General features: G+C 54.2%; 1 protein-coding gene across 6 annotated transcripts in view; it reads left to right on the forward strand.

Moving 5' to 3' along the window:
• NECTIN1 (nectin cell adhesion molecule 1) overlaps positions 1–14,282 on the forward strand; it is a 154,438-nt gene that overhangs the window by 49,707 nt on the left and 90,449 nt on the right. The gene's annotated exons all lie outside the window — the stretch shown is intronic.

Raw genomic sequence — 14,282 nt, forward strand, 5'->3', positions numbered from 1 at the left:
TAAAAAGCAACAGAGGGTCCTGTGGCACCTTTAAGACTAACAGACGTATTGGAGCATAAGCTTCCGTGGGTGAATGCCCACTTCATCAGATGCGTATTGGAGCATAAGCTTCCGTGGGTGAATGCCCACTTCATCAGATGCAAGGCTTGCATCTGATGAAGTGGGCATTCACCCACGGAAGCTTATGCTCCAATACGCATCTGATGAAGTGGGCATTCACCCACGGAAGCTTATGCTCCAATACGTCTGTTAGTCTTAAAGGTGCCACAGGACCCTCTGTTGCTTTTTAATAGATGGAGAGGTACACAGAAGGTGTTCTGTGTGTGTGTTGTACAGATTAAATATAAAAGATTAATATATATTTTAACACACCTTCCATTTTTGTGGCAGCCTCTTCATTTCCCAGTTTCAGTGGGGACTGAACGTGCAGAGATCCCAGGAGAATGGCTGAGGTCATGGTGTTTTGACGTTGGGAGGAATCACCTCCAGACACCTCAGACAGCCTGTTCGCCCAGCTTTGCGGTTTGCCCAAAGTTTCAGAGCCTGGCCGAGGAGTTTGCTTTTCCCATCCCAGCCCCAGACGTTCCCAGCATCGCTCATTACTGTGCAAAAGGGAAATATGGAGCCAGATCCGGAGTTGGTGTAAATCAGCATCGTTCCATTGAAGTCAAAGAGATACACTGATTTGCACTAGCTGAGCATCTGACCCTGTATCTGTGGGCCCATTTCTCCAATGTGGGCCCTGAACTGGGACAGTGGATTTGACTCTATTCCATTGACTGATCATTAAGGAAGTTGGGATCTGAATGTCCTGACTATGGCCCATCTATGTAATGCAAAGTGGTTGGAAATTAGAAGGGAAGATCACAAATATTTGAATGACAACTTTTTTTGGCTAAAATATTATTTTTTTAAAACCCTCCCAGCCTCTCTAAGGGGCCCTGCCTCCAGAACTCGCCTGCTTCTGGGCAGCTGGGGTTTGGAGCCAATTCCAGATCTGACCTTTGGTACTTTGCCTACCATATCATGACTCAGACTGGGCCACTAGCTGCTAATGGCCTCCTGGTGTTGGGGACCTTTGGATCTGGATCCCGCAACTAGCCTTTGGGAATGGCCAGATTCCAGATCCAAACTTTGTGACTCGGCTCTGCCTCCCTGGAACATGGTCTGGTCAGGGCTTCAGCTATGAGGTGGGTATTTGTGACCCTACCTATCCACTCAAACATCCTGAGATGGGATCTGGAGGCCATGGTGCGTATCCCATGGTTGAAAATTGGGCTCCGCGGTCCAGATGCTCGAAGGTATTTAGGCACCTGACTCCTATTGCTTTCAATGGGAGTTAGGTGCCAAAACACCTTCAAGGATCTGAACCCTTGTGTCTATTCAGTACTGGATTTCTCCACTGCTGGTACCTAATCTTGGGAGGTACCACTGGACTCTCCCACCAGACCCTGGGAATCAGTGGCTGCATGACAGTGTAGATGGTGGATGGTTATTCTCATGGAGGACCGATGCTATGGTGCACTGCAAATTTTCCTGTCTGTGCGTGTCTGGCAGGCATCCCCCCTATTGTGTGTTGTTGCACATAACCCGAGCTGGCGCCTTACCTGGGCAATAATGTGCCTGTTGAGTCACACTGTGCAACCTGTAATTCCAGCCCTAAGTGCTGGTCTGGGTGATGTTTAGCATCAGATCCCCCTTGCGTTGTTTGCTGTGGCTCACCTGCCATCTCCCTCTGGGCTCCAGGCTGCCTGGGAGTGTGAAGACGCCTGTCTGGTGAAGGGACCATGGGTCACAGGGAGGTTCCCGTCTCCCCCCATAGCTTTCCAGGCCTGCCCCCTGCCTGCTCACAGCCTCTTAAACGCTTGGCGTGCAAATCCCATTAGCCTAACCCCACATTATCGGCATTTGCCGATTTTTCTCACCTCAAAATGAGGGCTTGTGCCCACTGCAGGTGGCTCGAAGGGCAAGTGGGCACAATTCGCTGCCTGGCCTGGGCTCCTGGGAGGACCATTAAATACCTGCGTGGCACAGAAGCCCCTTTATTGCACCTTGTTGCAGCAGAGCTGCTGTGCTCTCTCCCTCCCACGCAGCCAGCTGAGTGCCTCAGTGTCCCATCAGGCCATGGGCCCCGATGTGGGGCTTACGGGGAGAACCTAGCAGGCTGGAGAAAGGGGTTTTGATTTCTTTTCCTCGGCCTCTAGAGAGGAGGCGGCTCGTCCCTCCTTTCTCTCCTTTTCTCTCTCTCTCCTTCCCCCTCTTTTGTTTGCTCTGCCTCCCTGCCCTGTTCGTACAAAAGCACACGTGGGCCCCAGCTCCAATGTTCTGGATCCACATCCAGATCTAGACTTCCTCCCCCCTCCCAACCACTTCGGGGACTGTTTGGACCTGGGGAGTTGGTTCTGGTCCCTCTTGACACCCCAGGGACAAGCAGAACCAGAATGTTCAACACGCAGGAGCTCCCGTTAAGACCAATGGAGAATCCCTCCCTCTCCGCTCCCCACACCCCATTGAGAAGAATGGGAGCTGCTGGGTGCTGGGCACTTCATATACATGCCTGGCTGGGGGCTGAGCAATCTGACCCCTGGAATGTGCCCCCGGCCCCAGGGGCAAATCATCTTTCCCTTTGCTGGAGAGAAAGACCCTACCACCACCGCCACCCTGCAGCCTGTGTCTGGGAGAAGCGTTTCTGGGTTGGGACATCTTTGTCTTTTCGGTCCTTTTCAAGCAATCAGCTGGGAGGGATGAAGCAGACAGACCCCCCGCCCTTTAGGTCCAGTAGACATGGGGGTTGAGCTGAGTGGATCATAGTGAGTCTTGTTCTGAGTGGATCAGTGACTCCTGACGGCAAAGCCGCGTTCCCACCCAGCCCAGGGCTGCATCTGTACCAGACAGGACAAGGCAGGCTGCGTGGTCCTGCTTGGCAGGCCCCTCAGCCAGGCTGTGACCCTCACTCATCTCCTCCCCCCAGACTCACTGTGTGATTAGGACCATTGCAAGGAGCCTTTAGTGGGTGGTCCCCTGGCTTGTTTACAGTCCTGAGTCTTAGGAGCGCAGCAGGCTCCCTTAAGCCCCCATCTGTGCAGCTGCCTCCTAGCCCAGCGCTCATTCCAGCCACGGCCTGGCCCTGGTGGAGGCTTGGAGCTGATTAGACAGAAGAGCAGAGCAGCACCTCCGTGCAGGGTCGGGCAGCATGGATCCTCTCCCTGCTCAGAGCTTGGGACAAATCCAGCTCTGATCTCAGCTGTTAAGTTCCGTGACATTTCAATTGCTTGGACCAGAGCTGAACGGGGACTTTGATCTTTAGCCTCCCGGGGGGGACCCCCTCATTCCCAGGTTACTCTCTGGGGAACCCCCCTCTGGACTCAGCTTCCCTCAGGAGCCCCCAGATTGTCCATCTTGGTGGGATTCTTCTGGCCAAGCTCTCCAGACCCACTCAGCGGCGAGACAACGGCTCACGCTGGTGAGGTGGAGAGGCTCATGGGAGCCAGAGGATCTGTTCACAGTTCTCCGCCCTCCCAACCAGCAGCTGGTTTGGAGTCAGCTGATCAGGCCTTAGCAACCAGGGATTGGTGGAACCATTTGTCAGAACCCCCTGACAGAGCTATATCTCCATTTGTGTCCATCTCTAGTCACCCAGAGAGTGGGGTCTAGTGCTGAGAGCTGGGAGCCGGGAGACCTGGATTCTCTTCCCAGTGTGACCTTGCACAAGTCGCATCCCCTCTCAGTGCCTCGTTCTCCCCATCGGTAGCATGGGGATGACGCTTACTGCACAGCAGTGGGGACTGTTGGGCTTAGTCCATCCATGTCTGTAAGTGCTTCCTTGGACGCAAAGTGCCAGTATCATTTCTGAGCCCTGAGCTTGGGATCAGTCAATATGTCAAACCTCAGCCTCAGGTTAGAGAGAGGGAGGCTGCTGGGAGACACAGACGTTGTTCTCCCACTGACTCCCTGGGTGGCCATGGGCAAGTTACTTCACCTCTGTGTGTCTCAGAGTTCCCCATCTGTGAAACCAGGATAACAATACTCACAGGCTGTTGGGAGGGGAAATTAGTGTCAAGCCCTTTGAAGAGATGTAAAGCTCTGTCTAAACACGAAGTATTATTCTTACAGGAGGGGCCAAGGCAGGAGGGATTGGTACTGTCCCTCGGTGCCTTAGATTTGGCCAGTCTGTGCCCAGAGGAAGAGGAGGAGTTTGTGAAGCTCTGAGTCTAGATTAGATGAAGGCTGAACAGGAGGCTGGGAAGCAGGCAGGGGGGTAGTGGACTTGTTTCTGGCGCACACCCTCATGCAAAGGCACATGCTGCCCTTTGCAGCCTGTTTTTCCATGGGCAGGAACCTTATCAACAGCCCTGGTGGCTCCAGGGTTGTGGAGATACCAAGATATGTATCACCTTTCTTGGAGCGACTATCCCTCCAGCTAGAGAAGGCGAGTTACATTGGGAGAGGGGGAGGCGCCAGTGAAGAATATCTTCCTTTCTCAGTCACTTGCCCCACTCCCCCATCCATGCTCATGTGCCCTCTTTCTTTTTGACCAGGGGAGTTTGCAGGTGCTTACAGGTTCCTCAGAGAGTGTCCAGCCTCAGTCTGTTGTGAGCTATCAAACCTTAAAGTCACATCATTCTGCTTGCAGTCGTGCATTCTCCCTCTTCTCCCTGCTTTGACTGACATTTTAGCTGTTGGTGTCTTGGGAAGGATTAGCAACCGATGCCTTATATCATCGAAGAGTTCAGAATCCCAGCTCTCAAAAGGCACGGAGCATCCCCCTCTAACTGCAGGAGATGGTGAGAGATTAGTTGGTAAATTCATTCCAGGACCACAGCCGGTGTAGGACGGGACGGAAGCAAGACTGTAATCAGAATGGCATGAGATTACGATCTGCTATCTTGCAATCCGACCACATTACTATAAGGCACAGCAAAGCAGGGGTCCTGAGTGATCTAATGGCACAAAGATATCAGCTCTGGTTGATGAGATGTCCGTTGGGGCTGGCATTGATTGGTTTGTTTGGCACTCGTCTAGTTTCCCATCCAGGACATAACACCAGGTGACTCTCTAATCCCGTGTGATTCCGTATGCCTGGCCAGCTGCCCCTTTGGTGACAGTGTGTCTAGGAGAGGCCAGGTTTAACTGCCCCGCTGGGATCAGGAGGGGTGGGGACATGGAGATGGCAGCCATTAACCCGGCCTGCTGGCGCTGAGCTCAGGGCTGAATCAGCAGAGTTTCGGCTTTTGTCATGTCCCCATTGTGCTGCTGGGTGAGTCATCTCCCCAGGCCGGGCACTCCACGCTTTCTGCTTCCTGCTCCCACTCTAATCCGACAGCTCAGGGGGGATATTTTTTCCATCGGGTTTATTTGTGTTTTCATTGAAGCTGTTAGGTCTCGGATTCCTTTGTTTCGGAAACGAGACGGTCTCACGGATTGATTCCCCCCGAATGCCTCGCTGATCCCCTCCTGCACCGAACTCCCCGAGCCACCTCCAGAGGTGACCTTGGAGAAGGTGGATAGGAGGGAGGCTCCCATACATTCAGGGGGATGCCCGGCAAAATAAGCTACCATCACTCCCAGCACCCTTTATCTTTCAGGTGTACTGTTCTCTTCCTTCCACCCAACCCTCTCCTGCACCCACGCAAATATCTGCTCTGAATCTGGCCCCTGCTCTCAGCCTCTGGGAGGGATGTTCCCACAGAGGTGATAGCAGGGGCATGTCAAGGGTAAAGTTCCATCCTGTAGGGGGTGCTCTTGCCAGGCCCCGTGTTTGCTCATCTGCATTGCCTTCCCTGCATCACCTTCTGGCCGATGGAATCCTAAGGGAGGGCATCTCGCTTCAGCTCGCCTGCCCAGACTCCGCCGTCCCCTCCTGCGTGCAGTTCAGTGGAGAACTGGCAAGAGAGCGATCCCTGTGAGCAGCTCATCGGTAGGCCCAGGGGACAACCCCACCTGAGCCCGGGTGCTACCCCTTCCCCGCCCCTTGCCCACACGTGACCCGGTTTCCGTAGCAAAGACAGCTCCTCGGATAGAGTTCTGGTTCCTCTGCACCGCTGGGATCCCGCTACTCAGCCGCGCTCCGTGGTAATAATTATGCCTCAGAGGAAATGACCCTCTGGAGATGGGTCAGGGGAAACGGAGGGGACAAGGTGTGGAGATAGAGACGGGAATACACCAGAGGAGAATGGGAGGGGTGTGGTGGTACAGGGCTGTTTGAGGGTTTGAGGGGTGAGGGATACAGGTCAGTGGAAGGGAAATGTTAGAGTCAGTCTGAGGGGCACCTTTCAGAGGAAGCCTGGGGCTGCTGTGGGGGGGCTAGGGGAGACAGAAGGGTTGGGTAAAAATGCGGGATATGGAGTCAGGGGAGGGCAGAGACAAGCTGGCCACTCATCAGCGCTGAGGGGTGCAGTTCATGTGGAGTGAAGGGGTGCAGAAGGGGAGTGAGACGAAGAGGCTGAGTGGGAACTGGTGAGATGTCGGGCACAGGAAGCCCCAGGCTGGCTCGGGCAGCCGTGTTGGGTCGAGCAGTGACGCTCAGCATGGGTCAGGCAGAGGCGAGGGGCAGTGCTGCTACCCGCTCTGGGGTGGGAACTGGCAGAACTAGCTGAGGGATTAGCTGGCATGCTCGCGGGGCGGGGCCAGCGCTGGGAGCGGGAGCGCGGACTGAGGAGCCTTTGTGCTTTGCTGCTGAGCTTTGGCTTTCGTAGCTTTATTGCAGGAAGGCCCGGCCCAGCGCTGTGTCAGCACTTTCACCTGGAGCCCGGCTCTGCCAGCCTTCCTGCTTCCGCCCCAGGGAGCATTCGTCTCCCATTCACACTGGGCGAAGCGGCTGCTCTGAAGTCAGTGGACCCAGAGCTGTGGGAAAGCCATGGGAGTGGGCGGAGAATCACTATAGTGAGTCTAGTCTGCAGTTCATTTTCTAGAGGGGTGCCATTTGCCATTCACAGAAGTAGGAAACTTTAGAGGCTGTGTGGCCTACTGGATAGGGCTGGTTCTCAGGAGACCTTGGGCCTATTTCTAACTCTACCACTGACCTGTTGTGTGGTCTTGGGCAAATCACATCCCCTCTCCCTGTATCTGTTTCCGTCTTGTATATTTAGCCTGTAAGCTCTTGGGGACGGGGGTTGTCTCTTACTGTGTGTCTGTGCAGTGCCCAGCACAACGGAGCACTGATCTTGGGCGGGGTCTGTAGGTGCTACCATCAGAGCAGTCATCATAATAGTGCCAGGAAAGTTATAATAAAGCCTTGAGGGGAATTAGTGGAAAATCAAACAAGATCCAAGGCAGATCTTTCTTTCAGGATTCAGTGTTGACTGATGGCATCCGGGCGGAGATTGAAGTTTAGCCACCAGGCCGGACCAGCCTAGGCATGCTTCCTCTCCATTGTACCTCAACCTGGGTCTGTTTCCATTATCCGGTACCATTAGACTGCCAGCAAAGGGGCCAGATGTGGTGTGGTTTTGTGATGTGGACACTCCTTGGAACTAGACAGAGACCTACCAAAAAAATTCACTTCACTCGAGGCCACTGGCCAGCCATCAGCTGGTGACATCTCTGTCGTCACGCCTGACCTACTCTGGCTATGAACCGGTGACCTCGAGTGAAAGGGGCTGTGTATCCCATTAGCAATCCCAAGCCAAGATTGGTCTTTCTTTTCTGAGAGGGATTTGAACTGAAGCCAGAGGCGGCATTGTAAGCCACGCCACTGAATCTGCAGCGCCTTGATGTCATATAGCTGTGGGAGGCAGTGCCTTAGCTTGCAATTTTCTCAACTTGTCCCTGCCATGATCTTAATGTTATTTCAACCCAGTCTGGACATTTTGCATTTGTATGCCACTGTGTCACCTTCAGTGGCAATCTTGCCACACTATCTCCCTAGCTATCTCTCTGTCTTATTACTAATGCGCCTCTTGCATGGCTGTCTAAGCACTACTGTCTAATCCCTCTGGTATCTGGGCTCGCAAGCTAAGCAAGGGTGAGGTGGATCAGTATTTGAATAAGAGACCTCCAATGAAGGGCTGGTGTGCTGCAGGAAGTGGTGCATTGGTGATTCATTAGGGAGCACTCTCCTTTCTCAGCCAGCAACCAGCTGGTGACTAAGCATGGCGTGGTGAGAGCGGTGCCTGTCGGAAGAGATGTAGAAAGAAGTTTCTAACGCCTAATGATCAGTTAAAATCTCCTGGGCATTTTTTTTTTTGGTACTTTTTTTGCAAGAGGAAGGGTGTTAATCCCAGTGTCTTGGCCATGTCCCAGCTCAGGTAATTACACCCTGCCTCTCAAAATTCCCCACGTGGTTTCAGCTGGATTCAAGATTCTTTATTACTTCCCATCCTCCCTAGACCATGTTCAGTGTTGCTGTGGGCTGTTAGATGCTGCTGCATTCTGCTCCAGAGGTGGCTGCATTTCAGTGCCAAGTGACTTGATCTTCGTGTATATATAGGACCACACCTACAGAAGTCAATGGGAACTGTGGGTGTACAGAGCCTCTCAGGACTGGGTACTAGAGAAAAGTAAAAAATTAACACATTATAAATAAACATAGGCTGTAGTGTAGACATAGCCTGAGACACAAGGGCCTTTGCATCTCTGACCTGTCATAACATTTGTGTCAGCAAGGTACACAAAGATATTGCCACACCATAGGGGAGTCTCACCAGGCTGATGCCAAGGGCTGTTTCAACGCCTTAGGGGCAGGAAGGATATCTGGGAACGGGCGGGAGAAATCCATGGCGGTTGGGCCAATGTGAAGTTGTGCAAAGCAGCGTGAAGTTCACACGGTTCTTACTAACAAAGAGCGATCAATTGGGTACACGACAGTGCACCAGAGCGTCAATCTGCTGTCTCCAGCGATCGCTGGATCGTCTACAGCAGTGGTTCCCAAACTTGTTCCACCGCTTGTGCAGGGAAAGCCCCTGGCGGGCCGGGCTGGTTTGTTTACCTGCCGCGTCCGCAGGTTCAGCCGATCGCGGCTCCCAGGGGCCGTGGTTTGCTGCTCCAGGCCAATGGGAGCTGCTGGAAGCGGCGCGGGCCGAGGGACGTACTGGCTGTTGCTTCCCGCAGCCCCCATTGGCCTGGAGCAGCGAACCGCGGCCAGTGGGAGCTGCGATTGGCCGAACCTGCGGACGGGGCAGGTAAACAAACCGGCCCGGCCCGCCAGGGGCTTTCCCTGCACAAGCGGCAGAACAAGTTTGGGAACCACTGGTCTACAGAGCTCTCTGAGTGGGAGGCGAGACTCTTGAGGGGCAGTATATTAGGCAGCCATGTCCGCGAAGCACGGTGCTATCCCTTTCGTTCGAGTGGGAGATGCTCTTGTTCTTAGCACTGACGAGCCCAGGTTCCAGGTGACGGTGCAGGGCTTGGCAGGCACCAGAGATCAGTGCTGGTGGCTGCTAAGAGGGCTGTCTCATGGGAGGGGCTGGGGGAGGAAGGAGTCCCTTGGTTAGAGGGTGGAGGTGTTGGTGCAGCAGGAGGGATGGGGGTAGTTCAGTGGGTCTCTTAGAGCCTGTTCTTCTATCCTAGCCCAACACTCGGGGGCCTCACGAGGCCAGACCCAGCTATTGCCTGGGACGCAGGGGAAGTATGAGCCAGAGGACCTCTGTACGCATCCTCCTCCCGCCACGCCCCTCCTAGCTCCCTGCTGATGCCGGAGGGTGCAGCCGGCTCTGTGCTGAGCACAGCTGCCGGAGCGCTGGAGCCTCACGTGGCCCAGCGAGAGTCTGGAATGAGGCTCCGGGAGAAAAGACTCCACACGAAGCACTTTGAAAGCCAGGGCGGGAAAGTGGGGCCGAGGTCTCGGCTAATGAAGTCAGGGCACCGGCATGTCTCCAGCACTCAGCTAGGGCTTTTTGGCCCTAGAACTAGGAAGGAGGGCGCAACTGGGCATGCTCTGATGCTACTCAGTGCTCTGCCTAGCTAGCTGGCTGCCGCCCGGGCAGAGGCAGGGACAGGTCAACAGGCTCTTGGCGATCTGGCACAGGAGCAGCAGAGCTGGACATGGGCCCACCCCTCCGACTCCCGCATCACACACACCCTGGGCTCTTCCAGGCCTCTCCAGAGGCTGATTGGGGGCTTTATCTTCTCTCCTGCGTGTGCGCACTCTCTGATTCCCATCAATAATTTGTGCATTGGCCCTGATGAATTATTGAGTGTGCACTGGGCCAAGGGGAGAGAAGCCATCCAGTCTCAGTCACCTTGCAAGCAAACGCCCTCGAGGGCAGCTGGCTGCTCCGCGGCAGCCAATCTACACTCTGGCTGCAGGTTTAGGTTGGGGAGCAGAGGGAGGTCTCTCGTGTTCGCCGGTAACTTGCAAAAAGCCTTGGCTCCGTCTGACCTCGTTCTCGGTGATGCGAGCTGGGATTTGGTGTTGTCGCTTGGAGTGGAGGTGGGGTTGTTTCCCCACATGGGATCTGGGGTGCTGCAAGCCAGGAGGGGTCATCAGAGGTTTATCTCCTCTCCCAAAGCAGCCACCAGCGTTCAGACACCTTGGGAGGAAACATGATTTCCGCGTACTGGTTGTTTTCTTGTTATATTTTTCCCCCCTGCAGCCTCTGACAGTTAGGAATGTGTTTTTTTTAAAAGCAGCTGCATGTAGAAGCCTGACTTCCAGGCGGGCACGGTGCCCATCTGGATCCTCAGCTGGCCTCAGTCAGAATGGCTTCTTTGGCGTGGCCACACTGCTTTCTGCCGGCCGTGGATCCAGCCCTCCGTGTCTGGGAGGTGAGGGGCCCCCCTGTCATGGGGGATCTGGCGGCTGCTTCTTGTTCTACACACATTGGAGATCAGGATCAAATTTAACATTATCCAGGTCTCTGCCATCTTGCTGGGCATGGGTGCAGCCATCATGTTCCATGTCCCTCTGCCCTAACCCCTGGTTCTGTGCGGCCTGCTACACCATATCCCTGTATCCTAGGACCTCATGCTCCATGACCCTGATTCCCAGCCACTCCAGCTCCATTTCCATGTACCCCACCCTTGCCCTCTGCCCAGTGCTGTTTCCCTTTATCCCAGTGCTCGTTCTGCTCTGTTTGCATGTCCCTGCGTCTGTTCCACTGCCATGTGCCCGGGACCCTGCTGCTCCCTCTCCATGACTCCAGGCTTGGAAAGATCCGGGCAGGGGAGAGAAGGCTATTTTCCGTGGCAGAATAGCAAGCCAGGCTGAATGCCCCGGCCTGGGAAGTGTACTGCAGTTCCAGCTCTTCGAAGAACCTGACCAGTTTTGTAAGGATCCTTAATTAGTTTCCTCGGACATTGCCGGGAACAGAGCTCGGGGTAATGGAATGGAATTAACATAGGGGAAATTGAAGCTGAATATCAAGAAAAGCTTCCTGAGGGTATCACTTGTCTGTCTGTCTGTGTATCCTATTCCTCATCATTATCATCATCCCAATGATATCTCTAAGGTGCCTGTCACCTTAGCATCTGGCCTGTGGAAAAGCATCCCTTGGGCAGTGATGGAAACTCCGTTTCTTTAGGCCACCCATCCCCTTGCCATTGGGACATCGCTCCTCTCCCTGTAACTGCATTGGCAGGGAGGTGCCCCAGAGAACCCCAGAGGGTTCTTCTGTGTCTGACTTCCATGATTCTCTGGCCACTCACTCGCTTCTCTGGCCCTTGTGGTGAGGAGTCCAGCCTCGGCAAGGAGTGTGGTTTTCCACTGTCCATTCGCCGAACTGAAAGCGAACATGGCCTCTTCCTCTTCTGTTGGTCTTTGGAAAGCTGGGCTCGTGAGGAACAGCTGAAGCCTGTAGGGTCACAGAGCTTATGCGGAACCGGAGCCAGCTGCACCATCGCCCAAGCCCCGGAGCCAACAGCTCACTTTGAGAACCAGAGCTTGTTGAGGGAGGTTTCTCACTGGTGGCTGAGCCTACCTGCCTGTGCTGGCAGTGCTTCAGAAGAAGGTGGGGCTGGGGCTGATGAATCCATCCTCCCCAGGCCTTGGGAGCAAGAGGGAGTGCTTAGCACACCTACATGCAGGCAGCAGTGAGCCGTGCAGGCGTCTGTTCCCAGGACCTTTGTTACGTGACTGTCTCTGCTAGCCGGCAAGCTCCCACACGCTCTCCGGGGCTGTAAACACTTCAGAGCTGGGATGCTTGCAAGGCTCTGGCTTACCTCTGCAGGTGCAGCCAGTTCTGCAAGAGGCTTTCTCACCTGGAGGGCAGAAGGATCATAGCATGCAGCCCGACGAATTGGCTGCGCCGCATTTCCCGCCTCCCTCGAATCCCGGCCTGGTATTAGGAAGCACGGTGCTGCTCTTTGCCCTCATAGCGTGCTCCATCACCCAGTGCTCCTTGTGCTGCTAAGGGGGCCGCTGTTCATAACAGGTCCCAGATCTCTGCCCCCTGGTTAGGGGGTGCTGTGCTGAGAGCTTCATTGCCCAGACATTCTTCATCCATCTCAGTCCTGCTGCCATTCTCTTCCTGACTCCGGCTGGTCCTATCTGTCATTGCCCCAGCGTGGCATCGGGAGGTGCAGTGCTGCTGGGGGTGCTCTGCTCGGCATCAGCTGGCTCCGTCTCCTCCCACACCAAAGGGCTGCTGTGCAGCTCCCAAAGTAAAACGACATTTGCAGTGCTGCTCTGCGGGGTCATTAGCTGGATCTAAAGGCCAAGAGGCGCACGGTGGCACCTCACGTCACCAGTGCCTGGTGCTCCCCGGCTGCACACACCCAGTGCCTTTCAGTGACTCTTAGCAGAGCATTAGGCAAGCACCTATTCCCTGGCGGTGCTGAGTGACTGGCAGGGGCATGAAGCCTGGCTGAAGGAGAGAGCCCGTACTCAGCCCAGAGGAAGGGTGTTGAGGCTTCATTGTTGCCCTGCTGTGGTCTACGGGTGAAGTGTCAGTGCTGGGCAGGTTTTGTTAAGATCCCTTCTGGGCTCAGCCGGGCCGCGGCGAGGGCTGCAGACTGCAGGAGGGAAGCAAGTGCAGCCGGCTTTAAACAAAATGCTGGGAGTGAGCATGTGCCTCCATGAGGACGTGTGTGTGTGGATGTGTGTTTGAAAGGGGGAACCCCTGTCTGTGGATGTGTGTGTGTGTGTGTGTGCCTGCGTGTGAGCGAGGAGAAGTGTGTGCCTGAGTGAGGACGTGTGTGTGTGAGATTGGAAATGTGCGAGTGTGTGACAGAGGGCACGTGTCCATGAGGGATTGTATGTGGAGGGATAGATGTGTGTCTGAGGACGTGCATGAGAATATGTTTGAGAGGACACTGGGTTAATGTACACGTGTGTGTACTTGGGGTGGGAGCCCGTGGGGAGCTAATTCGGTTTTGCACTCACTTGGACCTAGTTGGCCATTAGAGGAGTGGGAGCGCAGAGGCCAGACTGTTTCTAGCCTTGGCTCTGACAGCAGCAGTATTGATGCCCTTGCACTTAGCAGCAATGGCTTTGAATGGCCGTGTGTGCTGACCATGAAGATATTCTGTCTCCATTTCTCCTACATCACTCCCTCTCTGTCTCCTGACCCTCCCTTCCTCTCCATCACCCTTTCTTGTACTTCTTTCTTTTTACCCCTTTCTCTCCTCCTACCCTTTCTCTCTTTCCCTGGGCTCCCTCTCTCACACTCTGCACACATGCGTTTCAGCCTCCTCCGTAAGGGAGTAAGCAGAACCAGCTTTTCCAGTTCTCTGCACCTTGCTCTTCCAATACATTTTTAATATAAATACCAGCTGTATAATTATTGGAGCGTTATCTCTAAACACACAGATTAGAGGAAGATGTGGCAGCAGCCATAGATGAATTTAAATGTTGATCTTGTGAGAGACTTTATTTCCCACTCTGTAGAGGGAGGAATCACCTGGGACAGAAGAATAACCATTAAGAATATGCTACGCTTCTGCTGAGCGCCTTTCATCTCTGTGTTACAGAGCCTGTGTCTAGGAATGGCTTCATCTGCCTCTAAAATGCAGCCACCTCTGGGGTGGAACGAGGCAGCAGTTTGCCATCTGACAGCAACAATGCACAACAGGAAAGGAAAGGTCAGGAAGTGAAAAATAGAGTATCTGGCTGGAGCAACCTGTGTGCCTGGGTGTTCTCATAACCCTGTTCTTCAAATTTGCTCTGAAAATCACAAGTCTAGGCCTCAGCAGCTCAATGAGAGTATCTCCACTGACCTTAATGGGAGTTGGAGCAAGCCATTAATCTGCATGGGCTTGTTTTCCTCTGCATGTGTGTGTGTGTGTGTGTGTGTGTGTGTGTGTGTGTTTTTGAGCACACACACACGTGCATGCATGTGTCAGTTTGCAAGTGTCTTTTGCACCCTTGGGATGGATCAAATGCTGCCAACAAATCTTCCTGAGTAACT

Source organism: Trachemys scripta, chromosome 21 (assembly GCF_013100865.1).
Source record: "Trachemys scripta elegans isolate TJP31775 chromosome 21, CAS_Tse_1.0, whole genome shotgun sequence".
Lineage (NCBI taxonomy): Eukaryota > Metazoa > Chordata > Testudines > Emydidae > Trachemys > Trachemys scripta.